We start from the raw sequence: 25939 nt of genomic DNA on the forward strand, positions 1-25939 counted from the left end.
GCCGGAGGTTTTCAGATGCCCACTATAAAACACAACAACCTATAATAGGAGCCAAATTGCTCAAGAAGGAAATCACATCAGAGCCTTGTCAGCTCAACCATCATTTAAATAATCCTACTTCAACTCCACTGAAAATGTATAAGTCCAAGTACTGGAACCAAAGTGACAGAATATAAAATCGGGGCTGATAATGCTTAGTGTCCTCATTCTGGGTGCAGACTTGGAGAAGTGTTTTATGGTTGTCCACTCCTACTCTCTATAAACACGCATACACACACACACACACACTCTCATTACCCTCCCCTGAAAAATTACTATCGGAATATATGCATATTGATATCTGATCAATAAGTTTTCTGTTTTTATGTTATACAAGTTGCTTTATGAAAACAAAATATAGTGAGAAGATATTTTAAGTGAATCATTACATTGCTGGAGAAACTCTTTATTCCCTTAAGCTCTTTGAAGTACAATAATCGTAAGTAACATTTGTATGGCATGTGGCATTTGAATTAGTACTTTTTCTTAGGCTTTTATTTTATATTTACAAAACCTCTCTGAAGCAGCGATTACTCACAGCCCCATTTCACAGACAAAAGAACCAAACTTAAGGGAGAGATTAAATGGTTCATTAAAGGCCACTTAGCTGATAAGTGGTTGAAGCAGAATTCCAGATGAGATGTTCTAACTACAAAGACTTTCTACTTGTCTTCACATCAATATCTCACCAATTTTCACAGAAATATTTTAAGTAGGCTTTTAAAAAGACATATTTGTCTTTCTGACTGATGATCAATGTGTGGTTGAAAGTTGCAAGAGGAAGAATTCCCATTTAATAAATACTGCCTTAATAACACTGTGAAAAAGTTTGCTCTTGAGATTAAAGGAAAGATTCTTAAAAAGTAATTATCAGTACATCTCATTTTGTACCTTTATTAACTTATCGTTACCTACTTTAGAAAAAAAGAACAAGGAAAATTTTAAGGAATCTTACTAAAAGTAGTAGGACCAGAGTAGAGATAGTAACAAACAATTAGCTTAAGAATAGTTGCTGAAAAAACGTACAGTACTCGCTTAAATTTGATTTTCTTAGCAACTCAGGCAAAAAAGTGAAAAAATAAAAATTAATTTTACAAACATCTAACTGATGAGGATTTTTAGGCTGCTTAATTTTAAAATGGCTTATGATGAGGATTTTTAGGCTGGTTAGTTTTAAAACTACAGATGAGATTCAGGCTCCAAGGAGTGGAATTTGTTTGCCCCTTTGTTGGGAAACATTTACATTTCTAAGGGAAACCTCTATCTGTGAAGATGCCTCCCTCTCTGTGCCAAGAAGAAGGGGGAATGGTCTTATCTCTAGAAGCTCTTAATGGGGAAGGCAAGAACTTAAGTTGGTTGCTGTCTGGCAATCTCATGTAACTGGTTTAGGGTGGTGGCGTCTAACCTTTCTAACCTTTACTTAATCCGATTTGATTCTTGTCTAAAAGTCATGGGATCACTCAATGACCAGACCCCACCTGCACTGATGCCATTTTAACTTTTTTTTCATGTTCTTTCCTTTGTCTTGTAAAGAGATGAATCATATACCTATGCCTTAAATTTAGCCCTAACCCTCAACTCGGGGCAGCAGCAGGAGCTCTGACTGCCCGTGGGTCCTGTCCCCATGCTATTCTATACTATTCTCTAAATAAAAGAGCACTACCGCCAGATCTTAAGAGTCTAAGAAATCTTTCTTTCGACTCCTCGGCTCACCGACCCCGCATCATAACTATTAGGTGCAATGCATACGACACTCTCACTTTCTAATACAGAAAACATATATTAATCAGAGGAACCTAACACATATTTATGCGAACTTAAAACATTAATTTAACTTCTCTAATCTTTTCTTCTTCAATAAAGAGCAGAGAAAAACACAACTTCTACCTGCTAAGACTTTTTTGGAGAGTGAAAAGATAAGTACAGAAGCTATTTTATAAACAACCAAGTACTATTCAAAGATATTATGATTAGAGTGACTGCTAAGGGAAATTTTTATATTGGAGAAATGGTAGTTAATTCTCTTTAATAACTGCTACATTTATCAAGTAATTATCTAACATACTGACTTTTGTGAAAAGTTGTTTGCTTCCAGAAATAAATAAAGATAGCTATAGCAGAACCAAAATGAAATAAGCATTTTAAATAGTTCATTTTTCCATTTTTATGAATGTTTTACACTCTATGTTCAAAGGTGTTAATGCTGAGTGAGGAGGTGAGAGAGAAGATACAGGTAAGCAAGAAGCGATGGAGAGTACTAGTGCTTACAGGGATTCGTGCTTGCTTTTAGTTTTGATTTGGACAATAAATGTTAGAGTAGAGATGACCAACTTCCATAATCCTATCTACCTATCTCCTTCCTATCTATCTAGCTAGCTATCTTTCTATCCATCCATCCATCTATCATCTATTTCTTCATCCATTCATTCATTCATTTCAAAATCAAGAATAACTTAAGGTTTTTTTATAGGTCAGTTTGATTCTGAGCAACGTCAAATAAAAAACGAATCAGGATTTAGGTAAGGAGAGACTTTACGTGCAAAGATTGTTGTAACAGGAGGAAAATTAGAGGGAGGAGGAAGACTATTGCAATAGGAGAATACATCGACCTGACTGTGAGAGGTCCAAGTGTGTCAAAAGTTAGGCAGAAAGCAGCTTTTCTTTTATAGGGAAGAATAAACAAGAAAAGAATGAAAAACAAAGTAAAGAGAAAGAACAGGAAAGAGCAGGGTGTGGAGAAGCCCTATGAAGAGAATAAGTGGGTGGAGGTGACAGAGATAGGACAGTAGATGGAGAACGTTTACCCTGAGGCCAGTCAATTCTTGGAGAAGCTGTTAAGGAGAGGTTGTATACTGGCTCAGGTTGAGGGCAGGTCAAAGTTCAGGGGACCAGAGGAAGCAGAGAAGCTTAACCAAAGTTTAACAAGAACCCTGTTCCCGTTGATAAGCGGGGTCAAAAGTTTGAGCTAATCCTTTATGAGGCAAAAAACAAGAATTTCGAGAATCTGTGTCTGACCTTGTCATAAGGAACATCCTGAGTCTTATCTAATTCAAATAGGGAGGATGTTTCTTTTCAATAAGTAGCTTCCTGGAACATAGCAGAGTGGGACAGTTTCTTTATTGCTCTTTTACAGGAGCACAAGAGTCAAGTAAAGTTAAACACTGCCAAGTAATTCCTCTGAATTAGCTTAAAATTTGATTTTTTTACATTCACTCTTTATCTTCTGACATTAAATAAGTATTATGAATATTCAGCTTTGAAATGCTCTTTTTCTTTTCATAGGACTTCAAAAAAAGTAATTTTCTAGGTACTCCATCCTTGACTTGTGCCTTATAGGAGCATTTATATCCTTTTCGCCGGGGGAAAGAAAAGCCAACGAAGGCTTTGAAAATGTTGCGGCACAGTTCAATGCCCTGTCTGTTTGCAGGGTCAGTTCTGACCTTGTGACTGCAGCATATGTATATAGACCTAACTGTTCACTAAACTCTTTCTGCACATTCACAATGTTTCAATCCGGAATAACTCATTAAGATGTTCTTTGCTCCTGAATGATGAAGCCACTTTCATTCACACCTGTGGCTTGTTGATTGTTGGTAATGTGAAGAAACAGAAATTTGCTAGAAGCAAAACACTTGCTTTCCAGGTTAAAAACAAGGTAGGTATATGTGTGTGTGTGTATATATATATATATATAGGTAAAATTATAAAGCCTACATTTTATGACAGTTGCCTACTTTTCTTTAAGATGTTCAACTACAACACTGATCGTCAATAAGCCTATATTAAGTGAAATTAACAGGCACACTGTATATATTATTGTGCACTATTTAAACTTTGGAAGACTAGGTTAATCTATTTCCCCTTATGTCTATTCTTGCAAATGATGCATTAGGCATCAATTTGGTGGACAGATGGCACGTGTGTTTGATAAGATATGATAAATTAAATAAAACACCTCTGAGACTCTAGAATTTTTTAAATTGAGATAATGATAATATTTTGGCATAAAAACCCAATTCCTGAGGGATTTCTAAACCCTTAAAATTACTCATTATCATCTCGAATTTCAGCTACTTTTCCTCTACCTAATGAGTTAAAAGTAATTTGCCCTATTTACATTCTCTGCATTTGTCTACCACCTTCAGCAGGCCGGAACACCTTCTCTTGCCTGTGATTTCTTTCTGCCCATTAAGTAGACTAATGAGAAACAGAAAAACACAGAATAAACCAGTTATATCATAAATCTAGTTTCTTCATTCCTTTCTAGAGTAACAGTCTGAGTCATTATGTATTTCATGAGGGCTAATGTATGTAAATAACAATGGAGGTTTGCATACATAGTAAGTGATCAATAAACAGTAGATGCTGTTGTTCGTATCACCACAAAGCTGTGACATAATATTATTATCTGAATTTTACTTATAGAGAAACTGAAGCAGATGATATATCTGAGGGTACCACTGATAGTAAATGGCGTAAACAAGATCTGCACCTGTGCCTGTCTGTTCTCACACACTAACTTCATAACCACTAGGAAAGACTACAAAAACACTGACCAGCCGGCTTTCCAGGCCCAGGGGGGTTAGTGGCCAAAATATGTCTGTGACAGGTAGTACGCATCTGTTTAGTTGAGCTAATGTCATTGTGCAGTAATGATGTATATAACTTAAATAGTGTGAATCTGATTAGCCAAAATAAGTTCTTTGCTTTTACCCAGAATAGAGATACTGGTACCCATGAATAACATGCTATTCCATTCATTTTTCAGTCCTTTTCCAACTAGAGATCATGTCATAAAAGAGAATCACAACAAATGAAAGATAGAAAGGGCTGTCTTTACAAGAGCTAATCTTTGTTGGAACAGCAAAAGATTAGAAATGTTACATATCCTATATATTTGAAAATCAAACAGTAACTTCAAGAAAATCCTAGACCTTCAATGCTTTCTGAACTCTCTCTCCAATTTACACAGCCAAATTTTCTTTCCAGTAATCTCAAAAAGATTTTCTCATATAAGTTAATGAGGTCTCCATAATCTCCTCCACATAAAGATCCACCTATCATGATCACTCCCATCATTGTATGTTTCTACAATGCTTTTCTCAGATTGACTCTGTACTCCTTTGTACATAATATAACAAGTTCATAGTAATATCCTTGTTCTATGACCAGAGGTGTTGAAAAATGTTGTAAATTATCATTTGCCTGTTAATAATATGTGCACTACACATTTCTTATTCATTTTTTCTATTTGGGTTATATTTGACAAGAAATTATTTTGAACTCATAAAGTGATATCATAAATAGTCATATTTCAATAAATTTGAAATTTTAGATGAAATGGAAAATCTCCTGGAAAATGAAACTTACCAAAATTAAGCCAGAATGAAACAGAACAGTACACTAACCCTACAGCTTTTCAAAAACAGAATCTTTAAAAACCTTCTCATTAAAAATAGACAAGCAAATACTTCAGGACAAAGTTTATCGCTGGTAAATTTAAAGAAATAATACCAATTTTCACAAACTTCACTACAGTATAGAAACACTTTCAACTTGTTTTATGAGACTACAATAGCCTTCATACCAAATGGTCAAGAAAATTAAAGGAAAATGTAGATACATCTTATTCATAAACATATTTTAAAAAATCCTTAACAAAATATTAGCAAAAAATCCAGCCATGTATCAAAAGAAAAAGAAAAAAAGAAAAATTCTTACAACTAAATTGAATTACTCCAGGAATGTAAAGTTGATTTAACCCTTCAATTAAACCATGTAATCCAACATATTAATGGACAAAAAATGTATGATCATTTAAAAACAAGCAAACTCTTGATAAAATTCCAAAGATAAAAAATTTAAATGAATAGCTTGAACAAACTAACAATTGCAAAGTCTATATAAAATCTGATATGAGTAGCTATAAATAAACTACAGGAAATATGAAACAATGACGAAAAGCTAAAAACTTTTTTATTACATTCTTTCTAAGGAGTATAATAAAAAAGATTTAAGATATGTGTAAGAATTGTAAAGGAAGAAATAAAACTGTTGTTTTTTGAAGACATATAATTATATACAAAAATGATGCAAAACAATTTTCAAATAAATTATTTAACGAGTCAATTCAGCCATCACTTATACAAACCAGCAATCAAAATAAAGTTGCATTTTCTGTATAGTATCAACATATAAAGTGTCTAAAGAAAAACAAAACTAGATCTAATGACTATAAATATTATCACTATGTTTGAGAGAAATTAAAAGATGCTTAAATAAGTGGAGAAATACAAAATATTCATGAACCAAAATTTTAATATTGTTAAGATGCCATATCTCTCCAAATTGATGAATAGTTTTAATTTAATCTGACTGATTGAAAAATGTATACGGACACTCAAAGGAACGAAAATAGCCAAGATGCACTTGAAGAATCACAAGATTGAGAAAATTCTTCTATTAGTTATCAAAACTTATAATACTATAGTAATTAAGAGATGGTGGTTTTGATGCAAAGATACACAAATAGAAGAGAGGGACAGACTAAAGAGATGCCTACTACTGGTTGTAAAGTCCAAAGAGGTGTTATATGCATATTTGCACAATGCCTAGTTCATAGGAAATTTCCAAAACATCAGTTTCTATTATATTTAGCATTTTCTACTCCTTTTTTAAATTTTCCACAGGTCAGCAGACCTCAATTTACCAATATTTTAAAAGGCAACGATGACTTTCTGACACTGACCTCAATCTTCTCTTCTTCTTATAAAGAATTAAAACCTCACGTTTACAAGCTGACCACAGTACCATCTGGTGTCTGCTGCTCAAAGCCCTAAGACTCTGCAAATAATTAATCTGCACTGGCTTCATTTTCCTCATTTGCAAATTATTTATAATAATTGTACAGTCTTAATGATATTTTTGTAAGTAAAAGATTTGCAATGACATTGATGATTATTTTAGTTATACCAGACAAATTAGTTTGTACCCGTTGGTTTGTCAAACTTCACATTGACTAATTTTCTTCTGACATGACTAATCTGATTTGTTTTCACTATGCACAATATTATGAAACGAAACAAAATCTCAGGCTAAGATCCACTGTGAGGAATATGATCTCATGGAAGAAAATAATAATATAAATTTGTGTTTACTCATTCAGTGACACCCAAACTTCTTTAGCTGAGGCGAGGAACAAAATGGCTCTAATGGAATAACTCAGGTTATATTTAAATTTGTTATAGCCTGTGTAGACTGAAAACTTTTCCTCTACCCTCTAAGTTTTAGCAACTGAGGAGTGTGAATTAAACCGACAAAAGACAAATGAATAGGAGAAAAGGTTTATTTTACCTGCACACAAGGACTTCAGAGAAAAGAAATGAAAACCCCAAAAAACAGTTAGGCCTGGAGGCTTATATGCCGTTTTAACAAAGGGCAGTAAAATGTGGAGAAGTGACTTGACAAAGCAAAAGGAGTGAGGGCTTCTGGGAGCAGTAAATTGTGGGAAGGCAAATATATAGGGGAAGCTAATGGAATAGAAGGGTTATTTTATTAACGTTTATACACATAAGTCAGTGCAATCTCCAGGGAGAAGAGTCATCTCCTTTAAGGGTCATTCTCTTCCTGGTATAGGAAAGGGAGACATCCTTACAAACAGAAATTTAGGCGGAAAGGGTAAGGACAGAGAGCCCATTTGCTATTTCTCAATTGCCTTCAGCTCAAAATAAGTGACATACAGAGTGGCATATTTTGATTCCCTTCACTTGTTTTAGCTTGCCGCAACAAAGTATCATAAATTAGTAGCTTAGGCAACATAAATTTATTATCCCAGTCTGGAGCCTAGAAATCCAAGATCAAGGTGTTTGCAGAGTTGCCTCCTTCTGAGAGTTGTGAGATATAATCAGTTCTCTGACTCTCCACCAGCATCTGGTGGTTTCCTGGCAATCTTTGGTGTCCCTTAACTCACAAAAGCATCACCCCAGCTTCTGTCTTCATCTTCACATGGTCTTCTCCCTGTATGCATATCTCTATGTCCAAATATCCCGTTTTTATAAGGACACCAGTCATATCAGATTAGGGCCTATGCTAATGATCTCATTTTGACCAGTAATATCTGTAATGACTTTATTTCCAAACATGGTTACATTCTGAGGTACTGGGTGTTAGCACTTCAATATACGAATTTTGGGGGAATACAATTCAACCCATAATGCAGCCATCTTAAAATGTTTTTCTTTTACACTCGGTTCGTTGTGCTTTGCTGGATTGAAATGTTGGGATTTAATAAAACAACGAAGATTATGTGATAGGTTTTCATTAAGCAATGACAAAATGAAAGTGACGATTTGAAAAGATGAAGTGGAAAAATGAGAGACAAGAAAGGCTACTATCAGTGTGATAATGGGAGCCAATATAAGTTGGAAATAAGTTTTTCACTTGGATGGAAAATTGAAATAAAATAGAATTTCTTTTAAACTATTGAAATTATTTAAAAAACACATACGAGGATGTAATAAAAGTGACAGCTCATTGAACAAGCAGAGTATGAATTCTTTGATTTCTTCTCCTCTCTTTAAGGTTCTAAGTAGAGAGAGAGAAGGAAGAAGATTAGAGTCCTGTAGTTCAGGACAAGCTTAGTGGAATTCAAATGGGCACATCTCAGGGAGATTGCACTGTCAGAGCCAGCTCTGACAGGATGCCCAGAATGTTCTTCTCCTGTATCATCATAGTTTGCTCCCTCAAATTTTCAAACCTTTACCCCAATGTCACCTTATCAGAATGGCTTTCCATACCTGGAAGAGTACACATCCAGTATGTTTTAATAGCTTTTTTCTTCCATTAGAATGGAAATGAAATTCTGTTAGTCTATTTATTTCACTTTTGTATCCCAATCATGTAGGAGAGGGTCTAGAAACTAGTAGATGCCTACAGTATTTGACGGAGAAGTGGCCTTCTATACAAAGTACCGACTAGACTGTAAAAGAATGAGCAGAAATCCAAGTTTTGCTTTCTTTTCTCATCGTTAGCTACACTCTGTCATTTTGTATTTTCTCAACTTTTTGTTATTCTATTGTTTCCTATCCATTCTTTATTGCCTTCTTCCTTCTCTTTTTTCTTATCTTTCTGTGTTTCTATTCTCTCCGTGCTACTTATTTCTCTCTCTTTTCTCATTTCCTTTTTTGAGAAGGTTTTTTTACTTTGTGACTTTCAACAATGTTTTAATCCACATACCACATCTGTAGATAAACTTGCCATCAGAGGGTCAGTTCGTGATGTACAAATAAGGCCAGTTTAGCCCAACAAGAGGCAGAACACACAGCAGTTACGGGCTGAATACCCAATTTCTTATTGTGGCTTGTAGAGGCTGTGCAGCCTTCAAACAATGGCTTCACTACACTGAGCATCAACTTACTCAAATGTAGAGCAAAGAAAATGTTCCTATCTTATAGAGCCGTCCTAAAGATTGTGAGCTAATCAGTTTCTGCTAAGTTTATCACTTCCTGGTACCATAGCAAACTTTTAAATGATATTGGTTATTATTATTTTATTAATATCTGGAAAGAATAGAGTGAGGAATTAACCAAATTCATAGCCCCTAACTACCTAGCTGATCAAAGAGCCAACCTTTGTGTAAAGAGACAGCAGGTTACTATGAATCACGGAGATGTCATGAGAGGAGTGCCTATAGGGAAAAAGTGTTCTCTTCTGACCCTTATAAATATTTCCTGGTCTACAACTGAACATAAATTATCTAGTGGCTTCACTTGGCTTAAATTTCTTTTGCCTGTTACTGGTTGATTTCACAAATATTTCCAAATCAGCCACCACACTCTTTAAGCCATACCAATTTGATCAAATATACATGCTTCATAGGCATTTATTTTTTATTAAATATATGAAATCTTCCTTGAAGTATTTTACAAGAAGAGCGATCTACATAAACAAGATAGGGTTTATGGAATATAAAATTTTCAATTAATAAATTAAAATATAAGCAGTAAACACTCTGATATTGAATACTATTAAAACAAACTATAGAAATATAGGGCAAAATAGTATAGTACTACCCAAAATATTACAGTACTACCCCAAAATTTCTGCAATAAGGGGAAATGCTTTATATCTTCTCTGTTCTGTTCTGTAACCATTAGTCACGTGTGACTACTGAGCATTTGATATGTGGCTAGTGTGACTGAGGAATCAAATCTTTGATTAATTTAATTAAATTAATTTACATTTGAATTTAAAAGCCATATATAGCCATTGGCTCCTGTATTGGACAGCACACAGTCAAAATGTCAAATTTGTAGGTAAAGTCCTTTAACTACCTTTAGTAGTTACGACTTGGTCAACAAAATTTGTTTCACAATATATAAATCCTTGTAGAATTACAAGCTTGTTTTATAGTGATCTGCTGTGTTTCTTGAAATATGTAGACAACCTTAGAACTATTCACTTTGAAAGTTAGTTTAACTAAATAAGATACATAAATAAGTGATTTTCTTTATCATAATCTGCTCAATTTTGCTTTCTAAATAATGATAATTATGATATCATATTTACCAAAATTAAGCAAATAATAGCTTTTCTAAAATCTTATGTTGTTTCTTCATAACCAAATATTAATTTTTAAGTTCCTACAATCTATTTTACCCATATTTCATACTGAAAGCCCATAGGATTAAGGGAAATTGATAGCGAGCAAAATAATTTCTCCCAACCCATTCTAGATCAATTCATTATTGAAAGAAAAAATGACTACAACTCTATCAACAGTATCTATTTTTTTTCCTTTTACAGGGTGATTTACAAAATACGTTGCAGGAATAATTACTTATTTCACCACTAATGGGATGTTTAAGTAATGAACATACATCCTTAAATACTTTCAGCAGCCTGTTGTTCAATAAACCAAAATCCTTTTAGTGCTTTATCAAGTTGTTATAAATAAACACTTGTTGAATAAGTGAAGGGATATAAGTGATTTAATTATTTAGAAAAAATAAAGAAAATATCTAACTAGGTAAAAACGGAAAATTTTTTAAAAAGATAGATTTGCAAGAGGATTTTGAAGCAGAAGTGGCAAAACATGGAACAAGATGATAAGTAAACATTTATTGAACCACACTGAATACAATTTAGTCAGGGCTTCTTTTGAGTTTACAGTATCAAACTGAAAAGAATTATATTCTTCTTTCTTTATTTTTTAAAAATTTGACTTCCGGGGCCTGGCCCCGTGGCACCATGGTTAAGTGCGCACATTTCACTTTGGCATCCAAAGGTTTGCTGGTACGGATCCCGGGTGCAGACATGACACCGCTTGGCACACCATGCTGTGATAGGCATCCCACATATAAAGTAGAGGAAGATGGGCACGGATGTTAGCTCAGGGCCAGTCTTCCTCAGCAAAGTGTGATTGAACAGGGGAGGATTGGCAACACATGTTAGCTCAGGGCTAATCTTCCTCAAAAATAAAAAGTTTGACTTTGTTTTTTTCAATTAAAAATGTTAATGTTATGTTGCAGTATGATTTATAATGTTGATATTAGTCCTAGTGGGAACTTTGGCTATTGACACGTAAACACACAAAACTTTGTTGCTATTTCCTTTTCAGAGTTTGGAAGATTATACATTTTTAAGAGGTAGTTCCATCCCTGTGGCAGTACTATTTCTACCATCCAATAACTTATTAAATACTGTACCACCACACCAAGATAGAACCTTACGCTGTCACTATGTGATGTTGCTGTACACCAGTTTGTAGTGTGAACCAATGGATTGGTTCTTGAAAGTATCATAATTGGTAAAGATTTTTTAAAGGTTGGAACAGGAAAGACATCTGTTCTACTTTACTGCTCCTAGATATGTGTGTTAGGCACATGAAAGGAGAAAAGAAAATAATCTTTAGCCAGATTCTGGTTTGAGAGAACAATGCAATTATAGCCAAATTAATACAAAACCAATAAAACAGCAAAATTTTACTCTTCAGATGTAGTATTTGCATTTGTTCACAAAGTTTTTCTCTCTGAGTATTGTGAGTAAGGAGAATTCCGACGAAATTAAAAATTTCAGCAGACATTTAATAAACACCTGATGTTTCCAGATTACTGAGCTAGACACTTAGGGAGACATAGAAATAAATAAAAGAAGAAGAGGTCTATATTTTTATATTAAATCTACTAAGAAAATTTGAGTAATATAAACTGATCATTCTGATAATCTAGGGTGTAAAGGATGACTTATTATGCTATTGAAATTTTTTGGTGGCTCCAGACTAAATTAATCTCAGATTAAAATAGCATAAGTAGGTGGGCCAGCCCAGTGGCCAAGTGCTTAAAGTTCTATGTGCTCTACTCTGGCGGCCTGGGGTTCATGGGTTCAGATCCAGGGTGTGGACCTACTCCACTCATCACCCATGCTGTGGAGGCATCCCACATACAAAATAGAGGAAGATTGGTACTGGCATTAGCTCAGGCCTAATCTTCCTTAAGCAAGAAAAGAGGAAGATTGGCAACAGATGTTAGCTCAGGGTAAATCTTCCTCACCAAAAAAAAAAAAAAAAACCCAAAAGTAAATAATGATTATCATATTTAAAATAATAATAGAAAATGTGTGAAAATTATTCTGGATAAATTTGCATAGACAGACAGACAGACACACACACACACACACACACTGACACAGAGACACACACACACTCCAGAGAAAACCATGAGGTGTGCAATTAGCACTACAGAGTTTCAGTGTTGACCAACTTTGGGAGAAGTAAGCAGACGTCTGGAGATGTTCAATATTCTCTTGAACGCTTGTTATGTGTCAGGCATTGTTCAATGTGTTTTATGTGTATTATTTCATTTAACATAACAATACTATATGATAACTTCTTCTAACAATCTTATTCCTACAGATAAAGAAATTTTAAAAATTTACTTCAGATCATAGAGCTATTAAGGAAAGAGACAGAATTCATACCTAGGATTCTTCATGTTATAACCCATTGGTACCCAATGAGCGGTCACCAGGCCAACAGCATCAGCATCACCTGGGAATTTTAGACAAGCAAATTTTTGACCCCTGTCCCAAATCTACTGAACCAGAAACTCCGGGGTGGGCCCAGCAATCTGTGTTTTAACAGGTCCCCTGCTGATTCCAATGCATGCTAATGTGTGAGTACAACCACCATAACCCATTCTCTAAAAAGTTAACACTACACTATGTTACATCTTTGCTATTTCTTACAACAGACATTTATGATATATGTCTTTCCTTGAGATAATTAAAATTATTACAGTACTATCTTACTCTCTTTGAGCTACTGTTAAAAAATGGACTGGGTAGCTTAAACAACAGATGTTTATTTCTCAATATTATGGAGGCTGGTAAGTGCAAGATCAAGGTGTTGGCTGATTCAGTTCTAGGTGATGGCCCTCTTCCTGACTTGCACATGGCTGCCATCATGCTGTATTCTCACATGAACTTCTTTTTGTGCAAGCAGAGAAAGCTCTCGTGTTTCTTCCCAATCTTGTAAAGTCACTAATCCCATCCTGAAGGCATCACCCTCATGACTTCTTCTAAGCTGAATTACTTCCCAAAAGCCCTAATTCCAAAACCTATCACGTTGTGTGTTATGGCTTCTACACATGAATTTTAGAAGAACACAAACATTCAGTCCATAACAGGTACCTAATATTACAATGGATTTCAACCCTACCATGATCCCTACAATGATGCTTAAAAACATCCTTGTTGCAACTTTCCTTTAGTGGAATAACAAAAAAAAAAAATCTGTGACCTTTGAAATTATTATGTAGATGCCACATTTAAATAGACTGTAATAAAAAACATAAAGTGATTGAAGAAATAAATCTGATTTGCACTCCAGGTGAATGAACAAAATTTTCAGTTGCATCTCAAATTTCTTCAATTTTCTTGGAATGGAAATAATATATGGTTGTTCAAGATCTGTATATATTTTTCTCATGGTGCTATTTATTCAGTGAAGATAAAAATTTACTGCTGCCCACTGTTTTAAAAACGTAGTTGATCACTGTATTGGAAAACTATATAATCATTTAAACTCTGAAACCTTTAAGAGTATATAATGATTTTCAATAGAAAAGTTCAAAATTATAGGAAAGTGAATGTAGATAAAACATAGACTTATCTCAGAAGATTATGTGCTTGAGAGTGTACTGGTTTCCTAGGGCTGCTGTCACAAATTCCCATTGTCTGGGTGGTATAAAGCAACAGAAATTGATTCTCTCATAGTTCGGGAAGCCAGAAGTACACAATCAGGGTGTCAGCAGCCACATTCCCTCCAAAGGATCTAGGGCAGAATCTTCCTTTGTTTCTTCTAGCTCCTGGTGGTTCCTGGAATTCCTTAGCTTTATGAATCTCTGCTTCCACATTCCCATGGCCTTTTTTCTTTTGTGTCCCTGCATGTCCTCATCTCTTCCTATGAGGACACTGATTTTTAGATTTAGGGTCCACCCTAAGTCTAGGATCATTTCATCTTGAAATACTTAAAAAATTACATCTTCAAAGATGCTATTTCCAAATAAGGTCAAATTCTAAGATACGAGGTGGAATTATTGCAGAACACTATTCGACACAATACAGCTGGCAAAAAGCTGGATATTAGATTTTAAAAAGTTATACTTATTAATTACATGGCTTTTGTAAGAATTGCTCAAAGCATTATACAGAAATATTGTTAATACTACTTTAGCTTAATTCATGTAAATATTTGTAATTCCAGCCTTTAATAAAGAATACTCTTCTGAAATGTAAACATCATTTTTAATTTAAGCTATTTTGATCCAATATTGTCACAACTCATTTTTATAACCAGAAACATGGCTGTCCACAAAATATAGTTTAAGTCTTAAGGAATATTTTTGTTTTGTTTTTTAGTATGAAGGATATAGATGTTGGTGAGCAAGTTTCAGGGGGGAATAAAAGCTGGTTTTACTGTATATTCTCAAACTTCTCAAAAAGCATATTTATTCTTTTTGAAATTCCCTTTATTTTTTCACCAATAGTAACATAAAGGCTGTCTATTGTAATATTTGTTGTGGACAATGATGTAACTAAAATTAGTGGTTATATAATTCCCTTTAAACCCATGATGAGAATTTAAACAGCAAAGGTAAGTCTTACAATTCCAGATAGGCTTATTTATCTGGAAATAAACTACAGATGATATGAATAAGTTAGGTATAACTCACACTAATGATACAATTTATGTACTGGATAAATATTTTTTAAGCCACACTCAAACATCGTGCAAATATAGGAGATACAACTCTAAACAAGAGAAGATATCAAAGAATTAACATGCTAATATAGAGGTCAAAAAAGTTAAATAGCTCCAGAAGAAGTGCAGGATTTTGTAAAATGTGTAGAGCAGGTATAGAAGAAAGGCAGGGCTGAAGACCGGAAAATGGGTGATTATATGTGCCATCTAATGACATTGAAATGCAGAGTGTTTAAAAGAAAATAAAATAAACAAATACTTTTAAACAGGTGAAGAGAGTCAAAAGGTGCGAACTTGCAGCTATAAAATAAGTAAATGATGGGGTTGTAAGGTACAGCATAGAGACTGCAGTTAATAACACTGTATTGCATATTTGAAAATTGTTAGGAGAGTAGATCTTAAAAGTTATCATCAAAAGAAAAAAAATTCTGTAACTATATGTGGTGATGGATGTTAACTAGACATTGTGGTAATCGTTTTGCCATATATGTGCAAATATCAAATCATTATGTAGCATATCTGCAACTAATGCTGTATATCCATTATACTTCAATAAAAAAAGTAAAATAAATTAGGGAGGGACCATACAATGTAAGTCTTTCTACTGCCTTCTATCTGAGACACTAGAGTGCCTCAAAATAAAAATAAGTTAGTAAAAATGGCCATCCAAGTACAGAATGAGAAATGTTACATTAGGGACATGGAGGGGGACAAATTTGAGAGAGTCAGGGAGGACTTTCCTGAAGCAATGGCATCCAAGGCGAGAGTTAAAAGGAGCAGTTGGGGCTTGATAGAGAGAAAAGGCAGAAGAACATTTCTTTCCGAGGGAACAACAGCGTGTGAAATTACTTGGGGACAAGCTCAGTCTGCGGTGTTATTGGGTTTGGGAAGAACAGTGCTAGGAGTTGAAGCTGGGAAGGTAAATTGGCCCACATCACGAAAAGCCTAGTAAGCTGTATAGCGTTTCATTCTGGGAACATTGGGGAGCCAATAATATAGTTTACCACACATGTGGCATGATCAGATTTGTACTTTAAAAAGAACATTTTGGCTACAGTGTGGAAAATGGATTTGATTTGCAAACACGACTGGAGACAGAGACACTAGTTGGAGGCTATTAGAGCAATCCAAGCCAGAGATGCTGGTGGCATGGGCTAAGTCTATCAGTGGAAACAGAAAAGAAATGGACCAACGTGAATCATATTGAGGAGACAGACTTGACACGATGTGGTGATGGATTAGATGTGAGAGACAGGAAAAACGAGAAAGCAGAAGTCTGATGATACATAGTTTCCTGGCTTGAAGAGATGGGTGGAAAGCAGTGCTACTTTCCCTTAAGGAGTGAGAAGAACTGAACATGCTAATCAAGATTATAATTTATCTCTTATTTTTCCCCATTCAATTTCTTTCATGGCATAATTCCACAGTTCTAAATTCAGCTGGAGGACATAACATGAAAGTTGTGACTCTACATAATACGTTGCCAAAGTCTAAGTAGCACATTTCTCACATTTTATTTTTCTGAAATAAGGATACCTTGTAATTGGTGCCAAAATAAATTTGCCAGGCACTTGGCAGAGGAACACCGTGAGGAAACTACCAGAGGGCATGTTCTGGCAAAGATGACACCTGTGTGTGTTTGCACTTCCTTTTCTTTAATGAGAGTAGTTAATAAGAATGCACACATAAGCTAGAAGTCATCTTGGAATCACTAAGGATGACCTCCGCTAGAAGAGCAAGTGGCAGAAGTTCCATCCCAGTTTCTGAATGAAGGAGGTCAAGTTCGGGTCCACAGAAATCATGGAATGTTTCTCCTGCAGAGAATGAATCTTCGAGAAAGGGAGTAAAATTATACACTTCTGAATCTGAGATTTAAAACGGACAAGCAGCTTGACTTCTTGTGTCTGTAAATGGAGAAGATTGTGGGAGAGCACTTATGGGTCTCTCAGGTCGAAGTGGTTGGAATTAATCCTAATCGTTAGCAGCCAGAATGGATAGAGACATGTGAGTCTAAAGGCAGACTCTCATGGCTGCAACATTAAAGACCTACACCAGACCCCAGCACTGAGAGAATGGTGGTTTTCTTCCTTAAAGAACAATGTGGCCTGACTAAGATGGCACCAGCAAAAACTCTTTAAATCAGGGAAACCAGATTACCAATGTTTGGCTGATTTTCAGCAGAACACAATGTGGCATTAAGAAGCAATTGCAAAAGACAACAAATCTGATTCCAGTATTTGCTCAGTGTGTGAAAGCTGAATTGGGGCTGTAGAATGGCCCAGGGGTCCTGGATTGTTGGAAAATGTACATAGAAATCCAAACAGGCTACAGTGGACTTCTTACTAACAAAGTATTAAATTCATCCAGTAGTCATGAAGAGTTGTAACTGTACGTGCACTCCAAATGTGAGGGGTAGTATATACATGCCACAGGAATAAGTCATGAGGCTGTTCTCATTGTCTGCACCAGGGTCAAGTCAGCAGGGCTGGTATGTATCTCTTCCACTGATTTTCACTGACTTATTTATGTTGGGAACACAACAAATTTGAAGTTTAATTTAAATGTTCGGCCCCAATTTTTGACAACAAAAACATTAAAATGCCTTCTAAAAGAGCATATTTTGATAATCCTAAAATGAAATTTTAACTCAATTATAATTTACTTAAAGTTGCATATCAGGGGCTGGCCTGGTGGCGCAGTGGTTACGTAAGCACGTTCTGCTTTGGCGGCCCGGGGTTCACTGGTTCGGATCCTAGGTGTGGACATGGCACTGCTTGGCAAGCCATGCTGTGGTAGGCGTCCCACATATAAAGTAGAGGAAGATGGGCATGGATGTTAGCTTAGGGCCAGTCTTCCTCAAAAAAAAAAAAAAAGTTGCATCCAGATGATACAATAAATAATAGGCAAAGAAATTACCAAATATCTTGGAAAGTTTGGAGTTTTTTTCCCTTGTAGAAGGGGTTGTTGCTACATCTTTTCTTTTCTTTTCTTTTTTCCTTTGCAGCTCAGCTCAACTTCACTTGTTCATTTTTTCAACAAATATTTATTGAATGCCTATTTTGTATCCAGTACAAAAGATACAGCAGTGACCAAGATAGACGTGGTTCCTGACCCCACAGAGCTCACAGTCTGGGAGGGGAGACAGATTTGAGTCCCAGAATGAGTTCCAAGAGGTAGCCCAGCACGGTAGTCAGAGGCACGGCCTCGAGAAGCGCTCCGCCTGGTCTTATGATCGTCCTTCTGCCTCATTAGCTATGCCAACTGTGCGATTGAACTTCTCTGTATCTTAATTTCCTCATCTGTAAAATGGAGTTATTAATAGATTTTTGTAGATAAGTCTTTTAGAGCAATGCCTGCCATATAGCAAGTGCTCAGAAGTGTGATACTGTGAATGATTGATTTCTTAAGAGTCTAAAATCACAAGTATGAACTATAAAATGCAGTGCTGCCATGATGACGTGTGTAACTAGCAGTGCTCAGAGGGATTTAGAAGACTCTTTAGAACCTGATTGCAAAAAAAGGTTAGAGGCAAACATTTATTGTGATATTCAAACCAGGTAGGATGGATAAATACAAGATTTTGCCAGTTCTAAAGTTTTTGCATGTATATATTCTATTTGTTAGCATTTCTCCTATTAAGCTGTTATCACAGTGATGCTGTGTCTACCTAAATGAGCCAATGAGGTAGATTCCAGTCTAGGTCCGAAGGCCTGAGAACCAGGATAGCCCAAGGTATAAGGCCCAGTTCGAGGGCAGAAAAAAATTGATGTTCCAGCTCAAGCAGTCAGGCAATGAGTGAATTGAACCTTCCTTGGTCTTTTTGTTCTATTCAAGTCCTCAAAGGATGGATGATGCCCACTTACATTGGAGAGAGCCATCTGCTTTATTCAATTCACCAATTCAAACGCTAATCTCTTGCAGAAACACCCTCACAGACACACTGGAATAATTTTTAACCAGATATCTGGGCATGCTGTGGCCCACTCAAGTTGACACATAAAATTAATCAGCATACTGAATCTCAGAGAAAGTTCTGTATATCAAAACTAACAATATTCTATAAGAACTCCAATATGCAGGTTGATTCAGGGAGATACAGCAAGCTCTGTATTAAGCTAGAAACTTTACAGGGTATGTAAAATAGAGGTGAAGTATCTCAAATTCTAATCTTCCTCAAATTCTTTTACTTTCTTTAAACAACTACAACTTTTTCAATTTGGAAATTCTTCAAAGGAGAAAGATGCATCAATGTTAGGCATTCACAGAGCCAACCCTTTCATCTCACTCACACTTCCTGCTCAGATGGTACATATTACAGAAACACTTCCTGAACCCACTAATCACACACACACACACACACAACACACATACAACATATCACCCTCTTCACCCTCAGCCACACCCTCACATATTATCTTACTTTATTTAGCTTCATAAGAATTTATTATTATAAATAAAACAATATTATTTTAAACACTCTGTGTTACCTTGTTAATCTTCTGTCCATTACATTAGGATGTTCACAGAATGAAAGTATAGCAATGTGCGTACAACAACACCAGACACACATTGGGTGTTCAGTGCAAATTTTGTCACATATGTGATTCACCAGCCTGTCTTGTCAAAAATGTACTTGAAGATAACTACTGATTATAGTCCTCAAAGGACGAGTCATCCCAAAGAAATATACTTCTAGAAAAATACTTATCTATTTAGAGACATAAATATTGGAAAGTGTTGACCAATCTTGGAAAGAATCAGAAATAATCATATGAATTCTACTAATGATAACATTAATCTCTGCTGTTGTCTTTTTTTTTTTTAAGGAACATTAGCCCTGAGCTAAGATCCACTGCCAATCCTCCACTTTTTGCTGAGGAAGAGTGGCCCCGAGCTAACATCTATGCCCATCTTCCTCTATTATATCTGTAGGATGCCTGCCACAGCATGGGGTGATAAACAGTGCATAGTTCTGCACCCAGGATCCGAACCAGTGGATCCCAGACTGCCAAAGTGGAGTGCACGAATTTAACTGCTATGCCACTGGGCCAGCCCCTTGTCTTCTTTATTTTTGAGAAGCTTCTTAATATTTAGTTTTTCCATTTTAGGTCTAGCTTTCAAGTAGCCTCTTCATGCCATTGATGCTCTAAATTATTTATCAGTTTTTATGCTATTTCTTAGTAGGAAACTAAAAACTTTCCTGATGCTTAAAAATGCCACTGGCTAATTTAGTGGATGGGATTATAGAGAAAGCTATCACTTTTATGTGTAATTATTTCCCTAGATTTAAAGAATTCTTTAACTTTGGCTTCTTGAAAAGATTCTTTTCCATAACATTGAAAAGGAGCGATTCTAAGGGTAAGTGCAGCACTATTTGCAAATTAATGATATAATTATGTACTTAGAGAAAAACAAGTACTGTAGATACAGAATACAATATGAGAAGAATGGGAAGAAATTGACAGTGCTAAAATAATATCTGGTTTTATAAATTAGCCTGAGTTAGAAAAGCTCCATTAAAGGGTATGTTGAATATGGAGAGCTAGGTATGGGGAGATACTGAATAAATTGTTGTCTAATTGGATTTAACTGAAAAAAGATTTGTAAATTTTGCCAATTTGGCAGAAGATTAAAAATAACTATTCTTCTTGACTTATGCAACATGAATCCATGATAAACATAAAACTAAATATGGATAATGTCATGTTAGGTGCTGTGGAGGATTTTAAAAGAGCTAAGGTATGTACCCTGCTTTTAATAATCGTAGATTTATGAAAAAGGTCGAGAATAGTGTGTTAAAAGGGAAACACTCAAATGTCAGAGGAGTTCAGAGAACTAGAGATTGCTTCTAGCTGGAAAGATTAGGAGAGGTTTTATCAAGAAAACTACATTTGTTTGGTCTAGGAAGGATAAGTATGCTTTAGACATTTGACTGTAGGCGATAGAGTATTCTGGATAGTTGGAACTATATGAATAAGGATGCATGACTGGGAAAACATGGTGTGTATGTAGACCTGTGAAAAGTTCATTTGGTCAAGTTTGAAGATTGGGAAAGAGAACACAAGGAGGTAATACCAAAAATTTCTGTACGCATCGAGATCATTAAACCAGGGTAGGAGAAGAATTTTATCTGGTTGGCGATGGAAGAGCAGTGAATATTTTTCCATGATGGCCTGATATGATCATTGCTGTATTTTAGGAATATAGGTCTGATATCAGTGACTATGGAACATACGAACAGGAAGTTAGGAAATGATTTCCAACATCCAGATTAAAGATATTAGAATCTTCTAAACTGAAAATTTCGTAACTTATGATAACAAGTTTTGAAATTAAAGTTTAGATATCAAAGATTCTTAAAGAAGAATAATGAAACTTGGCAAAGAAAAAGAAATGAAAGCAAATTATGAGTGATTTGAAGTGATGACAATGCTTAAAACTCTTCATAAACTTACTACGTCTATATGAAATATATATATACATGTTGTAGATTGTTCCTCAATTGGTTCTGATGTTTTCTCAGGATTCAAAATAGGATTATCGTTTTTAGGAGGAAGATCACAAAAAATATAATCTAATACTGAAAAAAAATCAGACAAATATCAATTGAGGGACAATTTACAAAATACTTGACTAATATACCTCAAAACTATCAAGGTCACAAAAAACAAGATACACCTGAGCAACTGTCATAGCTGAAAGAAACCTAAGAGACCTGACAACTCAGTGTAATGTAATGTCTTAGATGGATCCCGGAACAGAAAAGAACAGTAGGTAAAAATTATGAAAATATAAATAAAATATGGAGTTTATTCATATAATATATCACTATTAGTTCATTAATTGTAACAAATGTACCATAATTAATCTAAGATGTTAATAATAGGACAGTTAATAATAGGCATATAAGAATTCTTTATACTACTTTCGGAATTTTTTCTGTAAATCTAAAGCTGTTCTAATATAAAAAGTTTATTTAAAAATATATTTATTATTGTGATTCTAGTGGGATAACAATTGTAAAATGCTTTGCACAATGCATTACATATAACAGATGCTGGATAGTAGATATTATTTATGTAAGTTTCATTAAATTTACAAATATTAACATAAATATTGAATAGTAATTATTAACAACAAATGAAATATATCCACATTAGCAATGTCAGCCTCCTCCTCCTGGCTCTTAATATAGCAGGCTGAATGTGTATCTCCTGCTGGGATCTTCAATGAGCAAACATGGGTTAGAAAATTTATAATTTGTGCTAGTCTTTATATTGCTATTGTCAAAGTTAATAGTTTAAGTAAAAGTTCTGTCTTCATTATAACAAATGGAAATGAGTTGGAATTGTATAAATGTATGAAAGTTAACAATGCTTTAAATTTCTGGATGGAGAGACAAAACTCAACTTCCATATTTTGACCAATGGTCTGGATCAAGAACAACGTAATTATAGATCCTGACATTCCTTGGAGATGTTCATGGAGCTGTACGATCGTGGTGCTTGGCTCACGCAGTTTAACGGAGAGACCTAGTCTTCATGAAGACTATTCTGCTAAAGGGATAGGGACTCCAAGCCCCTTTTTGGAAATGCAGAAGATGATCATATGCCTTTAAAGGCTCTGATAAAATAAGAACTGAGAGCCAGTGCAGGCCACTCCTTGCAGTGGTCTCCAGAATCCTATACCATCTGTCATTCTTTTTTTCAAAGTCACCCCCTTTCTCTGACTCTGCTCCAAAATCACCAACCTTTTTGCTAACCTTCAAACACACCCAAGCATCTCCCACCTCACCTCAGGGCTTTGGCACTATCTTTGAAACATTCTTCCCCTTTGCTGGCTCTCTCCCCTCTGTCAGGGCTTTGCTCAAGGTTATTCTCAGTGAAGTCTTCCTGTCCCGCTCTATTAAAATGGTAGCTCTACTCTCACCCCGACCCGATCCCCTTTCCTTACCTTTCTTTCCAACATAGCACTGATCTCCATCTGACGTCATATGGGTTGCTAATTCTAGATTGCTTCCTCTCACTAGATTGAGGACCATAACTTTGGCCTGTTTTGCTCTCTGCTATAATCCAGTGCCCAGAACAGTGCTTGGCACGTATAAGACATTCAGAAAATATTTGCAGCATAAAAGAATAACAAAAAGTTAATGATTCATTATTTAATAAAGTTCTATAATAACATTTTGTAGTCTTACTTTCAACATTATTCATTGTTTTGCCCAATTAGGACATTATATTCATATTTTATGCAGTAAGTATAAGCAGATCCAAAGTTCATATTACGTCACAGAAATTTCAAATCTTCATGGAATCATTATGAATTTTACTAAGGAACCATTGTGGTTTTAAGTATATAACATAGTAAATCTCGAGGATACAGTCAAATACAAAGATCCTATAAAGACACATACTCTCAGAATATTCTTATTGCTTTTTATGTTTGTTTGTTTTGAGGAAGATTGGCCCTGAGCTAACATCTGTGCCAATCTTCCTCTATTTTATGTGGGGTGCGACCACAGCGTGGCTTGACTGGCAGTGCTAGGTCTGCGCCCAGAATCCAAATCTGTGAACCCCAGGCCACCAAAGAGGAGAGTGCAAACTTAACCACTATGCCACCAGGTCAGCCCCTCTTATTGCTTTTTAAAAGCTCCTTATTGGTGACTGACATAAGACGGGTAAATATCTCTCTGTGATCTATTACTTATTTACTCTGGGTTATAGTTCATTATTTTCACTAGGGGATTTTATATCCTTGAGCTATTAACATAATAGACCATAAAGATTTCTCTCCCAACATGTTGGTAGGAGATTGCTCAGCTATATAATAAAGTAAAATGCTCTAATTTTCATTAACATGTCATGATTCCAGTAATGCACTAAAACCCTCATAAAAACATTAATTTTGATGTATGGCATTGATGAGGACTGGATAGTAAACATGGAAAGAAACAGCGTAAATGATTTAGATCCATAGATGGCCCCTAAATTAGTCATGAACTAAGGGAGAAAAAAGTATAAAGACATCCGTGTGATTACATAAACGTGGATATCTGTCCAATGCACTAAAGAACATAAAAAGGCTATACACATATATGCCGCATGAAAACGAAGACCTTCTTACTGTATACTTTTTTAGATGTGTGCATTTGCTTTCAATAGTAGATTTCATTTTCATCACTACCCATTACGTGTACAATTACATAAATAAAAATGAGTAGAAATGTTAAGAAGATGCTATTACTTTAGGGTGTTATTTTCGCACGTTGCTACACTTCATTTTCTTAAAATATATTTATTTTTTTATTCTACCTTTTAAGCTAGTTAAAACACAATTACTTCTGCAATTTGCCTACAGGCGAGGAAAAGGATACACAGACCTTCTCCCTGTATTTTAGGCTTTGCTGATGGTATTTATCTTCATAATTAGCATTTATTGTATTTTCATGTTTATAAAGATGGCATAAATTACTTAAGAAGCTGTTTTTTAATAAGAGAAAGGAAATGATATAATAAAACCCAACCATATACACCTCCAGATCTAGCTTTTACAGACATTTTATATTTTCTTCAAACAATCTTTTAATGACCACATAATATTTAATAATGGTTTACCACCATTTTTAACTATTCCTGCACGGTTTTAAATGCTGGCTTTACTTTTTGCCATTGTAAATATTGTTACAATTGAAATCCTTGGACATTGTAGAATTTGGGTGCCTCGCCAAACAAGGCCAGAAGGCAGGCCTGGGCGCAGGTGCTTTATGTGGGAGGGGACGTCAGAAAGCTGGGGAGAGGAAGCGGGGAGAGAAGGAGCGGGGTCATGAAAAAGCAAATACAGAGGGAGTGAGTGATTTCACTCCTGTGGGCGGCTCGGCTCAGTGTCCCTGGGGGCTGTCGAATGCTCCCTTCTAGGACAAGAGGAGGATTTATCCATTTTGTCTCCCTGCCTCTCTCACTTCCCAGCTGCCCTGGAGAAGCTGAGAAGCCGAGCCAGCCGAGCTGAGGAGGTTCAGGAAGAGGCCTGGGGCAGCACAGCAGAGGCCGAGGGGAGTGCCTGAGCGGGGCGTTGTCAGCAGACACGGGACCGCCTACAGGAGCAGCAGCTAAAAGAAAGGGGATCCAGGAGAAGCGGGAGAGACACCTTTTCCTGCTGGGCAGAGGGCATGTTAAGAACCAGGGCCCTCCAGGCCGCCGTCCCCTCCCAGGCTCCTCCCGCGACCTGATGGGCAGTGCGCCCTTGGACCCCCGGAATCCCTCCCGGCCGGCCCAGAGCAAGAGGAACCCCGCCAGGCTCCGCGGACCTTACAAAGGAATTCAATCAACATGCCAGGTTCCAAATATTCCTTCTCTACCCGGACTTTCTCATTAGCATGCCAACATGGCATTATTGCTCCCATCTTAAAATCTCTCTTGACCCTCCTTTCTTTTCAGCTATCACGGCATCTCTCTCCTTTCCTTTACAGCTAAACTGTTTGAAGGCTTTTTTCCCACTCACTGTCTCAAATTCCTCTCTCATTTTCCTTTGAAAATATTTCAGTCAGGCTTTTGCCACTAATCCACTGAAATCCGATGTCAAGTTCACTAATTACCTCCCTGTCGCTAAATCCAATCTCAGACCTCATCTTATTTGACCTATTAT

This window comes from Equus quagga, chromosome 3 (assembly GCF_021613505.1).
Source record: "Equus quagga isolate Etosha38 chromosome 3, UCLA_HA_Equagga_1.0, whole genome shotgun sequence".
Lineage (NCBI taxonomy): Eukaryota > Metazoa > Chordata > Mammalia > Perissodactyla > Equidae > Equus > Equus quagga.